The sequence below is a fragment of the Podarcis raffonei genome, chromosome 17 (assembly GCF_027172205.1).
Source record: "Podarcis raffonei isolate rPodRaf1 chromosome 17, rPodRaf1.pri, whole genome shotgun sequence".
Taxonomy (NCBI): domain Eukaryota; kingdom Metazoa; phylum Chordata; class Lepidosauria; order Squamata; family Lacertidae; genus Podarcis; species Podarcis raffonei.
In genome coordinates, this window is record NC_070618.1 from 37,155,796 (window position 1) to 37,177,389 (window position 21,594).

The 21,594-nt window shown below is 41.8% G+C and overlaps 1 protein-coding gene across 34 annotated transcripts in view; it reads right to left on the minus strand.

Annotated features, from left to right (window-relative positions):
- WNK3 (WNK lysine deficient protein kinase 3) overlaps positions 1-8,325 on the minus strand; it is a 90,208-nt gene extending 81,883 nt beyond the window's left edge. For 20 of the 34 annotated variants that reach the window (XM_053371424.1, XM_053371433.1, XM_053371426.1 and 17 more), the window contains exon 1: positions 4,194-4,529. The gene's annotated coding sequence lies outside the window, so the exon portion shown is untranslated. Of the gene's footprint in view, positions 1-2,048; positions 2,119-3,909; positions 4,035-4,193; positions 4,530-8,216 lie in introns of those variants that run through there. The other 14 variants (XM_053371436.1, XM_053371442.1, XM_053371440.1 and 11 more) reach the window with 4 other exon arrangements.
- Positions 8,326-21,594: the final 13,269 nt, after the last annotated feature.

Here is a 21,594-nt window from a genome sequence, read left to right on the forward strand (position 1 = left end):
TTTCTACATTGGTTCCTACTTGTAAGTCTCCGATGAGGAAACAACAGTCATAGTTGATGCTGAACTTTGTTTCAAAACAGCATTCATAGATGGAAGAGGTTGCAGTTTTACTGACAGAGAAAAATAAAGATTTTGGTTAACAAACCAGCACATCTATAAAGTTAAAAAGAGCCAGCTCACAAGTTTTGGCTACCTTCCACAATCAGACAAGCTATGAACATAGATGTATAGTAGCTGTTAGCCAGAAATTAGATGTAGGATTGGTTTTTGGCTAAGTCAAAAAGTGATTGAAGCTTAAGCCACTTTAAATAAGCTGTCCAGCATGAATGAAAGCAGCAGCAGCAGCATAGGAACTAAGGGTTTTAGATGCAAGCCAGGAGCTCACCTTAGCCATGAACTCACTGGGTGGCTGCTGAGAAGACACTCTCAACTTCAGCCCCTCATATTTATTAGAATAACTTTGATAACATATAGAAAGGAGGCTCAACACTAAGAAAGCACTATCTAAATGACTATTAATATTTTATGGGAAGAAGAAGAAGTATATGAAACCACAGTGTATTTTGTTCTTTAAAAACTCCATCATCATCATCATTAACGTTTCTAAAAACAAAGGGTGAAATAAAACGTTGCCATTTTGCTCACAGAATGGCTTTTGACCCACCTGAGGTGTCTACTAACGTTAGGCAAGGAGAGGTGATTTTTTACAATTTGCCCTTCCCACCATGCCTGTTGAAAATTTCTTCCAAACTGTTGGGTGACCCTCCAGAATAGTGTGGAAGGTGCTGCAGGAGGCTGCAGTGGGAGCCTCTTATGTTAGCAGACTCCTCAGCTGGATCGAAAGCTGTTCCGCTTGAACTGGATTTCACCCAAAATATTTTCTCCAGTACGCTTTCTTCACAATATGCAAAAGCTACTCTTCCCATGTGTTCATTCTTAAAAACTACGTTGAAAACCCTGGACAAGGCATGGGAAGAGCCAGAAGTGTTACAAATGCAGCATCTGCCAGAATATCAACTCTTGAACATAACATAGACTTCAGAAATGTCAAGGAAATGTCTCAACCTCACCTATGCAGAAAAAATGATTTAACTTTAAAATATCTGCTACTCTTGGAATAGAGAACAGCTGTGACTTTGTAGCTGATCATTTGACAAAGCTCCATATACTCAAGCTATATTCAGGACTGGGAAAAGTTCACCTGCAAATTAGGAAAAAGCTGTTTGAGGCATTTAGGAGAGTTTAAACAGACAGTACCATATTCATTATGATCAGTAAACAAGCATTGTAACTATGCTAAATCTACATATTCTAGCCAGTAGAAAAGAAACATAAGACAAACCAGGAACCCTGACTTAAAAGCAATGCTTTCTCTATCTGTACTATCAGAAGTGTGATTTGGTCCTCCATATTTGATCACAATGTTCACAGAACTACCTATACTTCCAATTCAGTCTTTGACTGTCTCTTTTACTCAATGTTCCTCCATACTTTAGGCAAAATAAAAACTGCTAGAATCACCCACTATGGCTCAGAAGGCAGGTATATAAAAAAAGGGAAGAATCCATATCATGTTGGATATTGAGAAGTGACTATAGGAAGCAAAAAGGCAGCATACAAAACTAAAACAATAATCCCAAAGCAATCTCCTGCCCAACACGCAAGGAGAAGTCCAGAACTAACCATGCCTATGGAGGGAAGGAATGCCCACCTCTTATTTTGAGAGAGGTACAAAGTCTAGTGTTAGGGTTTACTACTAGGTCCAAGAAACAGAACAGTTCTCTTAAATTTTACACAAAATCCAAGCTTGTCTAGCCTAATAGGGTTGATAAAGGGAGCTCTGGTCCCTTTCTGGTCCTGTTCTAACTGCCTCAGGTTTCAATAGGAGTCATTTGCTGCCACTTTTTAAAAGTCACCCACAAACAAATTAAAAAGATGGATAAGATACTAAATTAGGTAAAATTGTTGTTAACTCTACAAAATAATACAACCTTGTAAAGAAGTCCGCAAAAGCTATAAGAATGCAAAAAAGAGAAATGTATACTAACCTGCTTGGGGCAAGCTGACGAGTGATGATGAGTTTGATCCCTTCTGCAGTCTGTTGTGTTTCTATGCTGGCTGCAGAAAAGGGACAAAGCACTCCATCTCACTCACCTACATGGAATTCCTTGTTGCCCATGGCTACCAGGCTAGTGCTGAAATGCATAGTCTCTGATGCTTAAACTATTCAGTAAGGGACCCAACCTCTTTTAAGGAGTCTTGGTCTTTGACCAACAGCAGTATTTGGGTTCAGCTACAAGTCAAAACTGTCTGCTATGCTCCCGAAAGATACGCACACAAATAACAGCTGGCTAATTTTTTTTTAGAACTGTTGGAACTCTACATGACTTTTATTTAAAATGTACATTTCAACAGTAACTTAAAATAATCTGAATTGTTTCTGCTTTCAGGTTCTGTTCTAAGGAGCCTTGTATTTTTTTTTTAAATCATAATTGCAGACACTAGCAATAAACTCATGGACAGGGGACAGAGGGCTCCTTCTGATGAGTGGTGTGAATAAATCACAGAATTCTGCAACAGCAACACCCTCTGAGGGACCCCACCACCACCCCCCTATTGCCAGAGATTCTTCCATACTGCCAAAGCAACAAGAGATTAATGGAATCTTGATCTATGCATTGCACCTTTCTGAGACAAATGGATATCTAGCAGCCAAAATTCCAAGTCACAGGGGACTTTATTTCCACTTTCATGACCCAGATAATAAAATCTGCTGCTCAGCTCCCAAGTTCTTACCTTTCTGCCGGCAACAGGAACTAAACCAGGAACCTAGATAGCTGCAGGATATATTTAAATGCCTTTTTTTTACAGTCTCAAACCATGAGCAAAATTTCATAATACAACTAGGAAACCTGGGTTTGTCTGATTGATACTTTTTAATGCACAACAAAAGTATGCAGAAAGCACTCACCAACCTATTTGTCCCTACTATTACATGACTTTCATTTCAAATGCAACCTAAAGGCAGCTGGATATTAAAGCATCAAAAAATAACATGATATAAGGTACAAAACAGACAAACAGCTGCAATGGTTCTAAAGAACAATTAATAAAAATCCATCTAAGGAAAGCAAAGGAACTATATATTTAACTTGGGTGATCAGACAAGGAGAGATGCCCCAGATGGAAGTGCTGATCAAACCCCCCCCCAACCCATCCCAAATGGAATATTTCACCAACAAAGCTAAATTACTCAAACAACACAATCCTATACATGTTTACTCAGAAGAAAGTCCCAGGATGTCCCGTGGAGGATATTCCCCCAGGAAGTGTGTTTAGTATTGTAGCCACAGTTATTTTAAAACAAACACAATCTACATATACACTCTCCCCTCTATGAGGAAAAAACCCCACTGATGAATCCAGTCTGCAAAATTCCTAGGGGTGGAGGAACTACACAGCCACACACAAAAGGTCTTTTAAAAAAAAATCCCGCAGAATGAGGTTGATACCACAACACAGGAGGGTAGATGCAAACAAACAATAATAGAAACCACATACAAAAGGGAAAATAGAGGGGGTTTTTAGGCATGTGGTTAATAGGACATTGTGGAACAATGAGAGTAAAAGCCACAAATAATTTAAGAAGAGGCTTTCTTCTCTTCCCCTATCTGGTCCATTGGAATTCTATACACACGTACTCTGCCTCTTTCCTCCACATGCTAAATAAAATATCAGTATAAAATTCCAGCTCTATCGTTCCTCCCTGCCTCATCATTTTTGAGCACATGACTCACCCAACAAAGAAATTCCATCCATCGTGACCCCCCACACACCTGTCTTTTGAACACCAAACACCACTCACAGATTAAATCACCCCCAGCCTGGGGGGGGGGGACTAATTGATACCTCAAGGCTGCACATATTTTCTAGGAACTAAGTCGCGTTGATTTCAAATAAATTAATTTCTAAGTATTGGTACTTTAGATAATAACATAAATCCCCGGCCGGATCCATTTTCTACTCCAACCACCAATGCGCCCAACAGTGCTCAGCACGGCGATTCATCCAGACATACTGTAGTCACATGCACAAAAGCCGCCCAGACCCCCTCCTCTTTTTGCGATCTCTCTTCTTACTACCCACCCATCATTCAGGGAACAAAAACCATCCCTAGACCACCCCCTCCTTACCCAAGTGTATAAGGTTTGGGCTAGCGCCCGCGGGGAAGCATCTCTCCATCTCTGTGGACTCCTCTCAAACAAACCCCATGGAAGCAGTAAAAAGGAGGTGGGGGATGCTTACTGCATCGAGGGGGAAAAAGACCCCCACCTCCTTACAAGGAAGAACTTCCGGGTAATGGTGAACCTCGTCTGATAAGCAGGTGAAGAGCAATCCTCTCCCTTCTACCTTCTGTCTGGGCTGTACTATTCGGAGGAAACCCCTCCATATATACACAGAGAGCAGGAGGAGGAGGAGGAGGAGATGGAAGCAGAGGCAGCCCTCGTACAGCTTGACATGCCAACAAAGTCTCAATGAAGCAAACTACATGGGGTAAACCATCTGCCCTATAAAAGAGAGGGGGAGAAAGATACACAGAGATGGATGGTGTATAAAGGCAGAACACCCGGATGTCAAACGAATATGTTCTTTCCCATCTTCAGCAGTGGAGATTTCCACTCTCTGTGAGAGCATTAAGTAGGCAGAAATAAGACATGGTGATAGTATTAGCTCACTTCTGCAGACACATGTCATTTAATTTAGTCGGTTTAAAGATGTGCTAGCATGACTATACCAAGCTCAGCAAAACGTGCGTGCGCACACACAGACAGCCTCACGTTCTCAGCAGCTCTTGTGCAGGAACAGAACAGCAACCACAAATTTACAAATGCAACTATAACATACATAGCAACCACAAATTTGCACATTTTAATCAGAAGCAAATAACATTTGATGCTCATACACTACCAAACTCACAGTTCAATGCAAAAATAAAAACATGAAAATTACACCAATTTCCACAACCATTGTCTTTCTAACATATACTTCATTGAAAATACTCTCTCATCTTCCAACACCAGAAACAAAACTGAAAAGATCACACATACTTCCACATTTATTCTAGAGCTTCAATCAGTTTTAAAACTTTTGTTAATTAAAAATGCCATACTGATTAATCAGGATTTTAAATGGTTTAAATACAAGTAAATTTAAAAAACAAACACAAATTATAAAAACAAACATGGCAAACACCATTTTAAAAGAGGTGGTGCCTGCTGCAGTATCATCAGAACACAAAGTACAGTAAAGGTAAATATAAAGGGACCCCTGATCATTAGGTCCAGTTGTGGACGACTCTGGGGTTGCGGTGCTCATCTCACTTAATTGGCCGAGGGAGTTGGCGTACATGACTAAGCTGCTTCTGGCGAACCAGAGCAGCGCACGGAAACGCCGTTTACCTTCCCACCGGAGCGATACCTATTTATCTACTTGCACTTTGACGTGCTTTTGAACTGATAGGTTGGCAGGAGCAGGGACCAAGCAACGGGAGCTCACCCCGTCACAGGGATTTGAACCACCAACCTTCTGATCGGCAAGCCCTAGGCTCTGTGGTTTAACCCACAGTGCCACCCGCGTCCCATTTACAAAGTACAGTAGTAATAGTCAATTACATTTCATTCATAGTAGACCTATTGAAATTAACGGACAGGTCTTAATCATGTTCATTCATTTCAGTGGTTCTATTCTAAGTAAAACTTAGCTGAATACCACTCAATAGTCTGTGACTGAGGGGGTATGAGTTCAGATGTAGCAGAATGGATTGTACCACTCCAGACTGGAGGTTGGGCAACAAAGTTTTGAATGCTCCACAGTTAAAAGCTAAAGCAGCAGACAAAAATGTTATGGTAGATAGTAGTCCCTTTCTTCTCAACATGCTGGTGTTCTTCTTGCAGGGAACATTTTTACATGGAGCATAAAAAATGGCAACCCCACCTGCAGTCTGAAGTGATAAAATACAATTTCTAGCACTCCTTTCTGTTCCATGAGTAAAGCAAGCCTAAGGAGAAATCTGTGCCCCACTTTCCAAAATCCACTGCAACACTCAAGGGCTCACCAGCAAGAAAAATAAATGGGAAAGGGGTTTCTCAAATACAGGAACATTGAAAACCACCAAACTAATGGAACAGCAGGGATGCTAGAGCCTAATCACCAAAAGCTGGCTTTCATGGTTTTTGAATAGACCCACTCCGTTTCAACTATTCTGCTGAAACAATTGCTTTTGGCTCTTACTGAAATGCATTCACAAAGAGAACACCCTTAGTACTACCTGCTTCAATAAAAAACAGGGCTCCTAAACCTTGTAAAAATAAGTATTCCAAACAGTGCACTTCCTCCCATCACAGCATAGCAGAAAAACCTGCATATGCTGAAATTCCCTTTTCTATTAGGACATAAGACGCCTCCATATACTGAGTCAGACCATTGGTTCACCTATCTCAGTGTTGCCTGCACTGACTAGCAGCAGCTCCCAAAGGTTCAGGCAGGAGTCTCTCTCACCCCTATCTTGAGATGCCAGGGATTGAACTTGAAACCTTCTGTATGCAAAGCAGATATTCTACCACTGACCTAGTGAAGGCACAGGACTACTATCCTATACAGAATTTATAACTATTGCCAGTTGATCCAATCATAATCCTTATCAGTCTTCAGAGTCTGGTCGATGTACAACCCCTGGTGTGCTGGAAGATATATCCCATAAATCCTGAGGTCAGCAATGCTGTGTAAGAAAACCACTTGTGGAGGGCCATAGCTCAGTGGTGGAGCATCCACTTTGAATGCAGTGGTTCAATACCTTGGTTCAATCCCTAGCATCTCCAGAGATAAACACACACACAATCTCAGTCCCATCCCACAAAGAATATGCCTCTGATTACAGGGGCCATTTTTATAGCACTGCTTTGTTTGACCATCCACTCAAAAATGTGTTGTTTTTAATTGAAAGCCTGTAAGAAACAGATGACCAATATCCCAAAAGCTACCTGCTTTCCTGCAAGCAGAAAGTGTGCTGGAAAACCTTGGACAGAGATATAAACTGTATCCGGGAGCAGCAACTAGCACGCTGCAGATGACCAATAAAAGAGTAGTTGGGAACCTTATGTCCTCAAAATATGAACTAGGGCAGGGGTCTGCAACCCGCGGCTCCGGAGCCGCATGTGGCTCTTTTACACCTTTGCTGCAGCTCCGGGGCGGATACTAGCGAGGGGAGGAGGCGCATTGTGCGCCCCGACACTCCCCACTGTGGCGGGCGCTGTACTGGCTGTGACGTCGCATGGGGGCGGTGCGTGCATTAGTCACGCACCGTCCCGACGTCACCTTCGCACCCGCTGTCAGATCGAACATTATTAAGGTAAGAAACAATATATGCAGTGTTATTTTTTTTTTAATGTCGCAATGGTTTTGCGGCTCCCATTTTTTTTTCTTCGGAAACGGGTCCAAGTGGCTCTTTTTGTCTTAAAGGTTGCAGACCCCCGAACTAGGGAATGCATTCCTGTAATGTGTTGCTGCCAGGATGAAGGAATGGCATGCTTTAGTTATTCTCAGAATTAAAAAGAGTGGACCTTTCAGTTCTTTCATGCACAAGTACTCATAGCTAATGTCCCCCTTCTGACTCCATATTATCACATCTTTATTCTTATCCAATTTCTGCTTCATTCAGATTAGCTCCCATAGCCAAATACTGTAATCATATTGCCTCCCGAATTAAGGACTGTGTGAGGGAAATCTACAGCGGAAAGTGACAACCGAAAGGAAGGAGGACCAGAGGCAGAAACAAAACGCTGCAGGGCTCAGAAACTCCAGCTTGATCGATGCCCACAACCATAGCCCCACCCCGCTTGAGACCCAGCCTGGGCTACGGTGATTACAGTGCCAAGGAAGGCGATGCCCCCAAGACACCGCTTTCAATCCCTTCTGGGCGGCCTCAGGCCAGCCCCCCTCTCTCAGCCTGTCCTGCCTCACCGGGTTATTGTGGTGAGGAAGGCGGCTGGCGGCCCGGAGGCTGCCTAGAGCCCCTTGCAAGAAAGCAGGGCACGTATGTGAGCTTTCCAAAAGGTGATTCGCAGGACTTTTGCACTGACATGGAGGAGCCTCGGGAGTCGGGACCACGCCGCTCCCCAAGACCTTCTCTGACGGAGCCTCCATTTTAGTTCACTGACCTTTCTTCTTTGGGGGCGGGGCGGGTAAAGCGCCCCCTCACTCTTGGGCAACTACTTCTCCACAGCCACTGAAACTACCCCCAGAAAAGACCCAGCTGCTGAAACCTCCGTTTCCTCACCATCGCCCGCTAAGATGAGGCGAGGCGGGGAAGGAGGGCGGAGAGGCAGCGCGCGCCAGAGGAGAGAGAGAGAGGATAATCCCCATTGACTTGACTGCGTTTGCCAGCAGCAGCTCTGCCCCCCCCCCCCCCGCAAGCCTTGGCATCGGACTATTTGCGCGCGGGGTTTCTTGGGAATTGTAGTTTCTTCTTGTGGGAAGAAAGCGGGCGGGAGGGCGGGCGGGGAATGTGGCGGGAGAGTAGCGGCGGGTGAGATTCCACGTCGGCCATTTTGCTTTGCCTCTCGTAATGGGAAGGGATGGGGGGGGGGTCGCTGCGTTGCCGCGCATTTTAACGGGAGTTACCTCAGTGTTGACAAGAGAAGGCGCGAAGGCCATGCATTGAGTTGTAAAAATTCTATTTTTTAAAAAAATTATATTTTATTAGTTTTCCATACATTTATACCACATTAACAATTTGCATTAAACTTTTCGGTTTTTTGACTTCCTTCAGCTTCTCTGCCAATCAATCAAATTCTAATTTTTTTAAATACACATTTCCAAATTTTAATATTGCCTTTATACCTACCCCCCTCTTATATTTTGCTTTTTTACAATATTTCTTATTCTGTTACAGAGCTTCTTTAAATGCCACTAACGTTATTCCGTTATCACTTATACATTCCCAGTATTCTGCTAATTTTCTCTAGTCCTTGATGAATTTTTGATCTCGTTGATATCTAATCTTCCCTGTCAGTTTATCAAGCTCTGCATAGTCCATCAGCTTCGTTCTCCATTCCTCCAACGTTGGTATTTGTTCTTGTTTCCATTTCTGGGCCAGTAGTATTCTTGCCGCTGTCACTGCATATTGGAAAATTTTGTAGTCCTTTCTATTTATTTCATTACCAACAATTCCTAAGAGATAAGCCTCTGGTTTCTTAACAAATGTATATTTCAACATTTTTTTCAGCTCATTATATATCAACTCCCAGAAGCTTTTCACTTTCTTGCATTCCCACCACATATGAAAAAAATGTACCATCTTTTTCTTTACATTTCCAACACTTCTTACATGTTTTGTACATTTTTGCAAGTTTTACTGGTGTAATATACCATCTATATATCATTTTCATAACATTTTCCTTTAATGCAGTACATGCAGTAAATTTAATACTTTCATTCCATAGTTTTATCCAATCGTTAAATTGTATATTATGTCCAATATCTCTGGCCCATTTTATCATAACTGATTTAACTTCTTCATCCTTTGTATGCCATTCCAACAATATCTTATACATTTTGGATAGGATTTTATATTCATTATTTATTATTTCTATTTGAAATTTAGAATCCTTCTCTGCATATCCATATTCTTTAAGATCTTTCTTAAACATTTCATTTATTTGGAGATAATGTAGCCAATCATACACAAACTCTTTCACTTCTTCATAGGGTTTCATTTTCCATTTCCCCCCTTCTTTAGTAATCAAATTTCCATATGTAATCCAATTCTTTCTCATATTAATTTTTTTAACAGTCATAACCTCTAACGGAGACAACCAGTGTGGAATTTTTGCTTCCAGTGTGGAATTTTTGCTTCCGTTAATATTTCTATTAACGGTCCTCGGAAAATGTGGTTTCCAAAACCTCTATGGATTTTCTTCTTTCCAGCCCATAAATACGCGTGCCATCCAAATCTATTATCAAATCCTTCCAAATCCAGCAACTCTGTATTTTCTAATTTTATCCATTCCTTTAACCAACAGAGACATGAGGCTTCATAATACAATTTCAAGTCTGGCAAGGCAAAGCCTCCTCTTTCTTTTGCATCAGTTAATAACTTAAATTGAATTCTTGGCTTCTTCCCCTGCCAGATATACCTCGAAATCACTCTTTGCCATTCTTTAAAAACCCCAGTCCCCTTGATTATTGGAATCGTTTGATACAAAAACAATAGTTTTGGTAACACGCTCATCTTTATTGTTGAAATCCTTCCCCAAAATGACAATATCATTCGTCCCCACACATCCAGATCTTTCTTTATCCCATTCCACACTGGTGTGTAATTATTCTGATATAAATCTATATTCTTGGGGGTTATCCAAATACCTAAATATTTCACCTTTTTCACCACCTCTATCCCAGCTTGTTGCTGTATATTTTCTATCTTATCTAGATCCATATTCTTAACAATTATTTTAGTCTTTTTCTTATTCAGTATAAATCCTGCCACTTGGCCAAATCTCTCTACCTCCATAAGTATATTTTTCATACTTTTTAAAGGATCTTCCACCGTTATGACCAGATCATCGGCAAAGGCTTTTGCCTTATATTCGTTCCGGCCTACTGCAACCCCTTTTATTGCCTCATTTTCTCTTAGTGATTTTAGAAAGACCTCCAGTACCATGATGAATAACAATGGTGAAAGTGGACATCCTTGTCGCGTACCTTTAGATATCCCTATTTCCTCCGTGATCACATTGTTTACAATTAATTTAGCTTTCTGCTCAGTATAAATTGCTTTTATTCCATTGAGAAATTCCTTCCCTACCTCCATATGTTCTAAACTTTTTAACATAAAGTCCCAAGATATGTTGTTGAAGGCCTTTTCTGCGTCAACAAATATTAACATAGCTTGTTTCTCATTTCTGGCAGTCAGATATTCCAAAATACTAATTATATTCCTTACATTATCTCTCATCTGTCTGCCAGGTAAGAAACCCGCTTGATCCTTATGTATTATATCTTGCAGTATTTTTTTTATCCTTTTCGCCAAAATACTTGTGAAGATTTTATAATCTGTATTAAGTAGTGAAGTAGGCCTATAGTTTTTTACTTGTGTTAAGTCAGACTTTGTTTCGGAATAAATGTGATAAATGCTTCCTTCCATGTTTCCGGAATTTCTCTTTCTTTAAGAATATTGTCCATAACTTCTTTCAGAGGCAACGACAGGATGTGTTTCATCTCTTTATAATATCTTGCTGTAAATCCATCAGGTCCTGGGGCTTTCCCTCTTTTAAGTTCTTTTATAGCCTCTTTTATTTCATCTAATTCAATTGGGGTGTTCAGCCTATCTCTTTTTTCTGTCGGGATCTTCCGCACCATTTTTTCTTTTAAGTATCTTTCTATTTTCCTCATATTATTCTTCTCTGTTCTTTTATATAAGTATCTGTAAAAGTCCAAGAATCCTTTTCTGATACCCTTCGGGCTATCTATTTCTTCTCCCTCCACGATGATTTTGTTAATTGTATTCTGTTCTTTTCTTTTTTTGATTTACCATGCCAGCCATTTTCCTGATTTGTTCGCCGATTCAAAATTCCTTTGTCTCATTCTTTTTATATTCCATTCAAGCTCTTTATTGATTATCATCGCAAATTGTGTTTGCAGCGCCTTTATATTCTGTTTTACTTTCTCATTGTTCGGTTTTTTAACCAGTTTTTGTTCGTTGTCCATTATTTGTCTTAAAATTTCCTTCTTTCCTTTTTCTCTATTTTTATTTTTGATTGAATTCTGCTGAATAAAGAATCCTCTCATAACCGCCTTGCTGGCATCCCAAACTGTTGATTTTCGTGCCTTTGTTATAATTATTTGTAAAATAGTCCGTCAGAGATTTTTGGGCTTTCTCCACAATTTTTTGATCATCTAGGAGGTAATCGTTCATTCTGTTGGGATACTGCCAGGGAGACAAAGTCCATCTGAGCCCCCAAGCCGGCTGCCAGACGATCCATCGATCTCCCGTAGACACGCAGTATCAGCAATTAGCGACACGAAGCCACATTCTTAGGCTGGTGCACACTCTATCAGCAGAATTCACACAGCAAAAGATGCACAGCAGGAGAGCATATTTACAGTTTATTCAGCGTTGGTCAGAACAAAGAAAAACATGACCGCCTGATTCAGCGTTCAGGCACGAAGGAAGCGAAAGCAACTGACAACATAAACATCCTGTGAACAGGAAATACGCAGACTCTGTGACTCACAAAGCCTGCTCCCTTTTAAGGTGGAACGGAAATATCCTAACATCCTCCCCCTTTCCGTGTAACCTGTAGTACCTGTGGTTCAACCCAATTGCAACCTTTGTACGTAAACCTTAAGTTGTTCTCTGTTAACAACCTTAGACAACAGATCAGCAGGAATTTCATTTCCTGGCATGTAGGACACCTGAATGAGTCCTTTCTGAATACACTCTCTTGCACGATGTAGCTTAATCTGCAAGTACTTGGTTCTTTGCTTGCAACTCTCCGAGTTCAGCAAAGCCAAACAAGATCTATTGTCTTGATACACTTGTATAGGACATTTCACAGAAACCCCGATGTCCTTAAACAGTTGCATCAACCATTCACAATCCATGAGTGAAAATGACAGAGCATTGAGTTCTGCTTCACAGGAACTTAGGCTAACTGTCGTCTGCTTTTTGCACAACCAGTCAAACAGGCAGTGGTTGTACATGTAGCATACTCCAGAAGTGCTTGTACCATCCGTGGTGTCACTTCCAAAACTCGCATCTGCAAAGATTTCAAGACCTCCAGTCTTCTGACTGGTGAACCTCAGCCTGTAGTGCAAAGTCCCTTTCAAACAGCGGGCTATGCGCTTCAGAGCTTTCCAATCCTGAACAGTAGGATTGTTAGCATGTCTGCTAAGCAGGTTAGTGCTTACAGCTATATCAGGTCTTGAGCATCTAGCAATGAAATTCAACTTGCCTAGAATGCATCTGTACAGCGTTGTGTCAGAAAACGCTTCAGCAGTACTATCTACCTGGTAACCTGTCACCATCGGTGTGTCTGCTGGGTTTGCATCAACCAAATTCAACCTGGTTAATACATCAGCAATTTTCTGTGTTTGGTGTACCAGAAAATTACCTGCTTGGTCCCTCTCCACCTGCAGAGAAAGATAGTTGGATACCTCACTAAGATCCTTCATGTCAAAGTGCTCCTTCAGCTGAGCTAGCTTGCTTTGATAGAAAGCCTGATTCTTCCAAAACGTCAGAAGATCATCAACAAAACATAAACAATACAGTTTGTTTTGCCCCTCCTCCTTGACAAACACACATGGATCAGCTTTGCCCTGGTGAAAACCTAGAGAAAGCAACGTCTCAGTGAGTTTTGTGTTCCAACACCTGGCACTCTGCTTGAGACCATATAAGGATTTCCGCAGTTTACAGACCATTCCCTTCTGTATCTGCATCAAGTCATGGGGAAGCATGTACAGCTCCTCCCCCAAAATCCCGTACAAAAAAGCTGTATTAATGTCATGATGGGAAACATGCAGTTTCTCCTCCGCAGCGATCTTGAGCATCAGCCGAATGCTCTCATATTTGACGGTGGGCGAGTAGGTCTCGTGGTAATCCTGTCCTGGTACCTGTGAAAAACCTCTGGCAACCAATCTGGCTTTGTGTCTGACAACCTTGCCATTCTGGTCTGTCTTGGCCTTGAAGACCCATTTGCTGCCAACCAGTCTCATCCCTGGGACTACCGGTACCAGTTCCCAAGTTTGGTTCCTATTCAAGGAATCAACTTCAGTCTTCATGGCATTAAGCCAAGGCTCAGCATCTTTAGAGGTTAACTCCTGAACCTCTTTGAAGCTTGAAGGTTCCCACACCTTCTCTGAGCTACTAAGAACAGCAGTTGCCGTCTTAGCAAACTCATCAGCAAATCTCTTTGGAGGTCTGCCTTTGGTTGCCCTTTCAGACCTGCGAACCAGACACAAGTCTTCTGGACTCATCTCCTCTTTCTTAGGAGAAAAATGACCAATGGTGAACAGTGGTTCCTCCAGTTCATTGTCAGACGCATCAGATGGTCTGACTGAGGCCTTTGCGCTCTTGTAGTCTGCTGTGTCATCACTGTCACTGACACCAGCAGCAGCGCCGCCCACTGAACTGGAATCCGAACTCTGATCATCATCATCCTCATCCTCAGCTTCCTCAGCATGATCTGCTTTTTTCACATCTCCTACATCTTCCTCTGGGTAACTCTGGAAAATTCCCACATTCCCCCCCCCCCCCACTTAGGATTGTACTCAACACTCCTTGTGAACTTTATGGATTTAGAGTCAGTCATCCATACTCTGTATGCACCTTTTTCGTACCCCATGAACAAACCATGTGCCCCACGCTTCCCAAGCTTGTTGCTCTGTGGGGTGTGTACCCACATGTCAGAACCAAAGATTCTCATGTGCTTGACGTTAGGTTTCTTACCAAACATCTTCTCATAGGGAGTACAACCAATAGGTGATGACAGTCTCCTGTTAAAAGAATAAACAAATGTCGACAGAGCTTCCCCCCAAAACTTCTCAGGGAGGTTGGCATCATGCAACAAGGTTTTTAGTCCTTGCAGCAACGTTTGATTTGCTCGCTCCGCAAGCCCATTCATCCATGGCGATCTAGGTGTTGACAAGTCATGTTGGATTCCCTTCTCAGTCAGGAAAGCTTCAAACTGCTGAGAAGTGAATTCCCCGCCTCGATCAGTAAACAGACAGCCGATACGTTTACCGTGAGCATTCTCCAACCAAGCACAGAATGCCTTGAACCTAGGAAACGCTTGCGATTTCTGCTCAAGCATAAACACATGAATGTACCTAGAAAAAGAATCAATTAGAACCATGAAGTACCTTGCTCCTCCCGAAGAGGGCGCAAGTGGACCAACCAGGTCTGCGTGCACTAGCTGGTAGGGTTTGGAAGCCTGCCTGCTAGACTCCTTGCCTTTTGGAGCAACCTTCACCTTGTTCTGTGCACAAGATACACATTTCATGTGAAATTTACAGGGTTTGATGTTCAAACCTTCAACCAACCCAGGCATCTTGGCCAGCGCTTGCCAAGACATGTGACAAAATCTTCGATGTGCATCGTGAATACATCCTGCATGAAGAACCTTGTTAGTTTGTGCAACACAACAAGAATCAACATTTGAGACAGCAACAGCATTGTCATCATAAGTTATACAGAATAAGCCATCCATAAACTTTGCATGCAAAATGTCCTCTTTGCCTTTCCTGATGACACAGACGCTCCTCTTGAAGGATATCTCAAAACCACGCCCAGTCAGCTGTGGGACACTAAGCAAATTGTCCGCAGCACCTGGAACAAAAAGTACATCTCTGATGGTAGTGTGCAGACTTGCAAGTTTCACAGTCCCAACTCCTGCAATTTGCAAAGTCCTTCCATCAGTCAGGTGGATCTCACCATCTTGAGGTGTGAAGGAGATACACAGGTGCCGGTCTTTTGAAATATGGCGACTGGCACCAGAGTCCATAACAAACCTGGCCTTGTCCTTTGGAGAAGCTGTGCCAGCAAACAAAACCTTGTTTTCCACTGGCGTGGGCTTTTGCAGCTTGCCCCCCTGCTCCTGGCCATCAGACTTGCCTTTAGCCTTTGGTGAAGCTGTGCCAGCAAACAAAACCTTGTTTTCCACTGGCGTGGGCTTTTGCAGCTTGCCCCCCTGCTCCTGGCCATCAGACTTGCCTTTAGCCTTTGGTGAAGCTGTGCCAGCAAACAAAGCCTTGTTTTCCACTGGCGTGGGCTCTTCACCCTCCCTCTGCTTCGGGCCATCTGCAGGCATCTTGCTCTGTTTACCTCTGGCCTTCCGGCCTCTGCAAAGGCGATGACCTTGGTTCCCACGAGAAACAGAGCTCTCAGCTGCCGACTCCTTGGCTCCCCCTGGAGGCTGGAATGCTGCCTGGGATGACGTGACAGTCTGCTCCCCCTGCAGCTTGCAACCGGTGCCCTCAGCATCCCTGCATTCACTCGCATTCTGGGAAACAGCCAGGACCTCCGATGCAGTCAAACTCTGGGCTGGGATGATTGGCAGATGGGCTTTTTTTCAAAGCATTCCACATCTTACGTGCCGTCACGTTGCCAGCAAGCGTTTTTATTTCCTCCAGAGAGACGGATAAGACTATTACGTCAATGGCCCTCGAATTCTGGGCCTCCCATTTCTCTGTCAGAGGATCTGGAGGGGCTTCAGACACAGTATGCCACACTCCAAACTAACGCAGCAAACTCTCACACCATTTTGCCCAGGTCTGATAATTGTGCCGATTTAACTTTGGGCACTTAGTGGCCTTAGAAGCTTGGAAAAACTCCATTCCAGCTTCTTGCTTTAGCCGTGAGCCTTTATGCCTTCAAAGATGTCTTATCTTGGCAGCTCATTAATCACGATGCCTCTGGCTTGGCTCCCAGGCCTATTAGTCTTGCCGGACATCAAAAGCTCTTCCGCGGCATTCAGAAAAGCCTCTGCTTTCGCTTTTCCAACACATACCTCAGCAATCTGTCGCAGTCTTACTCTCCTGTAAGTGCCGTGAATCTGGGCCCATAACCTGTTGTTGGGATACTGCCAGGGAGACAAAGTCCATCTGAGCCCCCAAGCCGGCTGCCGGACGATCCATCGATCTCCCGTAGACATGCAGTATCAGCAATTAGCGACACGAAGCCACATTCTTAGGCCGGTGCACACTCTATCAGCAGAATTCACACAGCAAAAGATGCACAGCAGGAGAGCTTATTTACAGTTTATTCAGCGTTGGTCAGAACAAAGAAAAACATGACCGCCTGATTCAGCGTTCAGGCACGAAGGAAGCGAAAGCAACTGACAACATAAACATCCTGTGAACAGGAAATACGCAGACTCTGTGACTCACAAAGCCTGCTCCCTTTTAAGGTGGAACGGAAATATCCTAACACATTCTCCATCTGAATGTTCTCTCTTCATATCCTTGTAATTCAAATTTTATTGGACTATGATCTGAAATTACTCTTGGTTGAATTTCTATTTGTTTGATTCTTGGAGTTAGCTCATTTGAGACCCAAATTTGATCAATTCTCGACATTGACTGGTTCGGATCAGAATAAAATGTGAATTGTTTTTCCAGTGGATGTCTCAATCTCCAGATATCTATTAAGTTGCAGCTTTTTATCATTGAGAAAAATGTTTTTTGAAGTTTCCCTTCTTTACTAGTTCCTGCTGCTCTTAATCTGTCCATTTCCAATGACACCACACCATTCATATCCCCCAGTATTATTATCTTTTGGTCTACATATTCAAACAGCTTTTCTTCCAGATTTCTAAAGAAGTCAGCCTTATTTACGTTTGGTGCATAGATCCCGACAATTACTATTTTTTCGCCTTGCCATTTGATCTGCACCGCGATGATTCTTCCTTCTTCATCTTTGAAAATTTGTTGGGCATCAATTTTGTTCCTCACATATATTACCACTCCTCTCTTGCTTTTATCAGAGGATATGAACTCGTTCCCTAATCTTCTGTTAATCAAAACTTTTCTATGTTTCTTTGCCACATGAGTTTCTTGTAGGCAGATTATGTCCAAATTTTTCTTTTTTAAACATTGTTCAATTTTATTCCTTTTTTTCCCTATCATTCATTCCATTAATATTCCAATTCCAAATTTTTAATGCCATTATTGCCTCTTAAATTAAATATGAACTTTTTATAATTTATTGTCCCTTTGCTCTTCCTTCCTCTTCTTCTTCTTCTTCTTCTTCCTCTTCCTCTTCTGATACCTTTCCTCTCTCATCTTTTTCTTCGCCTACCTTTGGGCCCAGTCCTCCTGCTCCTACTCCTCCTACAGCTCCTTTTTCTTCATCTTCTTCTGCTCTTAATTCTTTATATTTTCTCTGGAACTTGCTTGTCTCTTCTGGGCTAGTCAATCTGTGTTTCTTACTTTTATAAAAGAATGAGATTCTTTCAGGGAATTCCCATCTGAATTCTATGTTGTTTCTCTTGAGAATTTGTACAAATGCTTTATATGGTTCTCTTCATTTCAATAATCTTATTGGAATATCTTTAAAGATGATGATGTAATTTCCATCGATGTTTAATCTTTTTTCTCTGTTCTTTTGTAGTATCTGGTTCCTCATGTCTCTATCTTTAAATGTAATTAAACAGTCTCCTGGTGCTTTCCGTGTTTTAACTGATTTTGCTCTCAATCTAAATGCACTTTGAACTGTCTTTGCAAACTCTTCCTGCTCTATCTCAAGCCATTGTGCCAATTCCTTTATCAATTTCTCTTTAATATTCTCTCCCTGTGTCTCCGGTATTGCTCTCAGCCTCAGGTTACCTTCTCTCTGTCTTAATTCATTCATTGCAATCGAATCCAAAACTTCCTCCTGGGTCTTGTTCATCTCTGACATACCTGTTTTCATCTTCTCTTCCTCTTTTTTCACGTCTTTCATTTCTAATTTTGTTCTTTTCCACCCTTCCTCTAATTTTTGTGTTCTTTTAGTTACCTCTTTTATTTGCCCTTTAAGTTCATTAACTGTTTCGTCTATTTTTTTATCCATTTTACCGATTCTATTGTCCACCTGTTCTAATTTAGTTTCCAATTTTTTTTCACTTTCTTTAATTTCTGCAAACATTCTCAAAATTTCCGCTCTGAATTCTGACTCTTGTTTCGACCCTTTCCTGTCCCCTGGGGTTCCTTCACCCGATTTCTTCATCTTTTCCCTAATAACAATTTATAACAACTTATAACTGACCAAAAAAGTTCAAATTATTACAATCAACCTTTAAATAATATTAGATCACGTCAATTATTACAAATAAGTCCTTTCCCCCTGAGGATCAGAAAGGGTATAGTCTGCAGATCCAATTAAAAAAGAAAATAAATGTTATTAAATTGTTCCTTATTCCAGATTTTACAACTCCACTTGACGGTGTTAATAGAGGTAGGATGGTACGACCCTTATATCTTCTCGCCACCACTTAGGCTAATCCTTCTTTCGCCACCAATTAGGCTATTTCCAATTAGATAAGGACAGTAGAAACCAAAATCCACAATGTTCCAGAACAGATAAATCAATGAATAAGAGAATTTAATCAATTGTGGAAATTTTGTAATCCAATTATGGAAATTCCCCTCCGGAAATGGTCCAAAAATCCAAAATTTTAGATTGGTCCAAAAATTGAGTCCGAGGATACTCAATAATACTTCTCAAATTGGAGATAGAAGCAGACCAGACTCAAAACTTCAAAAAAAAAAGAGAGTTAAAAATTGATAAGACAGAAACAAAAACAAAAATAAAATAAAATAAAAAGGAATCAGATGCCAATAATGTCAGAAAGAGTCTTAATCCAATTCTAAATAGATTCCAGGGTAAGATAGTTAATATCCAAGTAAAAATATTTTAACCAGTTTCTAGGATTGGGGGGAAATCATCCAAATTGTTTCCATAAGTCCTAAAGCATCCTCTGAACATGACAGGGCATAAAAATGAAAAAAAGAGAATCGAAAGTAGCCAGATCAAAAAAACAAGTTGTAGTTCCCTGTTTGCCCACAGGGTTTCAGATAGCGGTTTTTAACCAATTTTAACTTAATTTTCCCCCTAATCCAAATAATGCTAGTAAGGGATAAGAAAAAAATAAAATTTGTACTCCTTCGAAAAAAAGACGACAGCAGAAAGAACCAGCAAAAACCAGTAGGAATAGCGTTCAAATATTTCCCTCTTTCTCTGCATTCCCGACAAGAGACATTGTTATATAAATAGTAACAATGGAGTCTGAAGCTCTGTTGCGCAGATATTTGAAAGGACAGATCCTAGTTATTCTCAGACTCCTCCTGACTCAGTGCTTTATTTCCTCGAGGGCTTAAAAGTTTCCACCTCCTTCCCCCTTTTTGACTTTGTTATTTTTCCACTGCTACTGAAACAGTTACTTTTAAAAGTTTCAAAAGTGGCAAAGAGATCAAAGCCGCTAGCGGCAACTCCCTTTCCATTTCCAGCTCTGCTTGCAGTCCTGCGTCTAAGCTGATTTCAGAGAACAGCCGACCTCCGTTGTTTAAGCTTTTAATTCCGAATCCTTCCTTAGGTCAAATCGATCCTTTTTTTATTAAGATTAGGTCCGAATTTCTTATAATTTGAGAATTGAGCACTTCCCCTGCGAACTCGGGGCTTCGCTTTCCGAAGGCAGCAATGGCTTCCCTTCAGCCCGCTTCCCTGCCCACCGTTCTCTTCACCCCGAATAGGAGTTACCTGACGGCCGGGCGGTTAGCGTTTCGGCATCAGCGGGAACCAGAACTCCTGAACCTCCTCCAGAGAGTATTTTCGGGGGGCTACTGCACCCTGTAGCACCCCCTTTTCCTTCGGAAAACCCGGGATTCTCCTAGCAGAAAAATCCCCGTTCGCGCTGGGGTCGGGCTCAACCGGAAGTCCGAGTTGTAAGAATTCTAAGGTCTCAAATATAGAATAAATGTTCGTAAATGTACACGGCAAACACAAAAACATAAGTATATCAACTAGGTGACTGAAATAGTACAGGAGAGCAATCCTGAAGCACATTTTGACTCCCAAATTGACCTCGAGTATTTCTCTGCAAGGAGGAAGGAAATGGGAAAAGCTTTCCAATTATCTTTGGGCTTGCACCTCCTTGCAAATAGTCTGGCAAGTATCAGTTAAGCTGAGCAAACTATCTATGTGTAAGAGATTCAGGAACTAAAGTATTGACCATCTAAAAGGAATGGCCAGGCTACCCAGAAAATGCAACCAAGTAAGGCATCATCAGGTATCCTAGCAGGAGAGAAGCAATACACTCAATTTTTTGCTGGAGACTGCCACCTTCTGTGATGTATGTATATTTTGGAGGGTGGTCTTGGGCTGTCTTTATAGGGGCTTGCACATCATTGTTCTGCCTACCTCCTTGCAAGGAGGGGAGGGAACTCTGTTGCAACAAAGATCCGCCTTTCTTTCTATGGATCTATGGATCCATTCATCTCTGACCAATCATGGGCTTAGAGGACTCAGTCCCTTGGGGAACTGGGCAGCAAAAGCCAACACCCCTATTTTTTTCTATAACAATTGTTATACAGTACTGGAACAAGTTTTTTTAAGAATTTAAAAAAAAAAATCCACGGCATGCTATCTTCTGCTGCCCTGTGGTCCCCCTTTTTTCCAAACAAAGCAGCAGAAAACAAATGTTATCAACTTCAAACAATATGTGCATCTTTCTGGAAAGAAACTACAGATATAGATTATATTCCTGCACTCCTATATACCCATTCCCTGGGAGTAAATCCCACTGAATACAGTGGAGCTTACTTCTGAGTAGACATGTATCAGTTTGTGTTGCAAGTCACTAGAGGACAATGCCGATTGGTGCTATTGTGGGTTTTGTGCCATGAGGCACCTGATCTATAATTTTCCTTATGGGATTCAGCAAAGATGTGAGATGTGTTCAGAGAGTCAGGTATTAGTGTCTGGCTGTAAAAAAAATCAATAAAGATCCCCTACCCAGGATTTTGCACCATTGCAGGGCAGATCTTCTACTCTCATGATCTCAC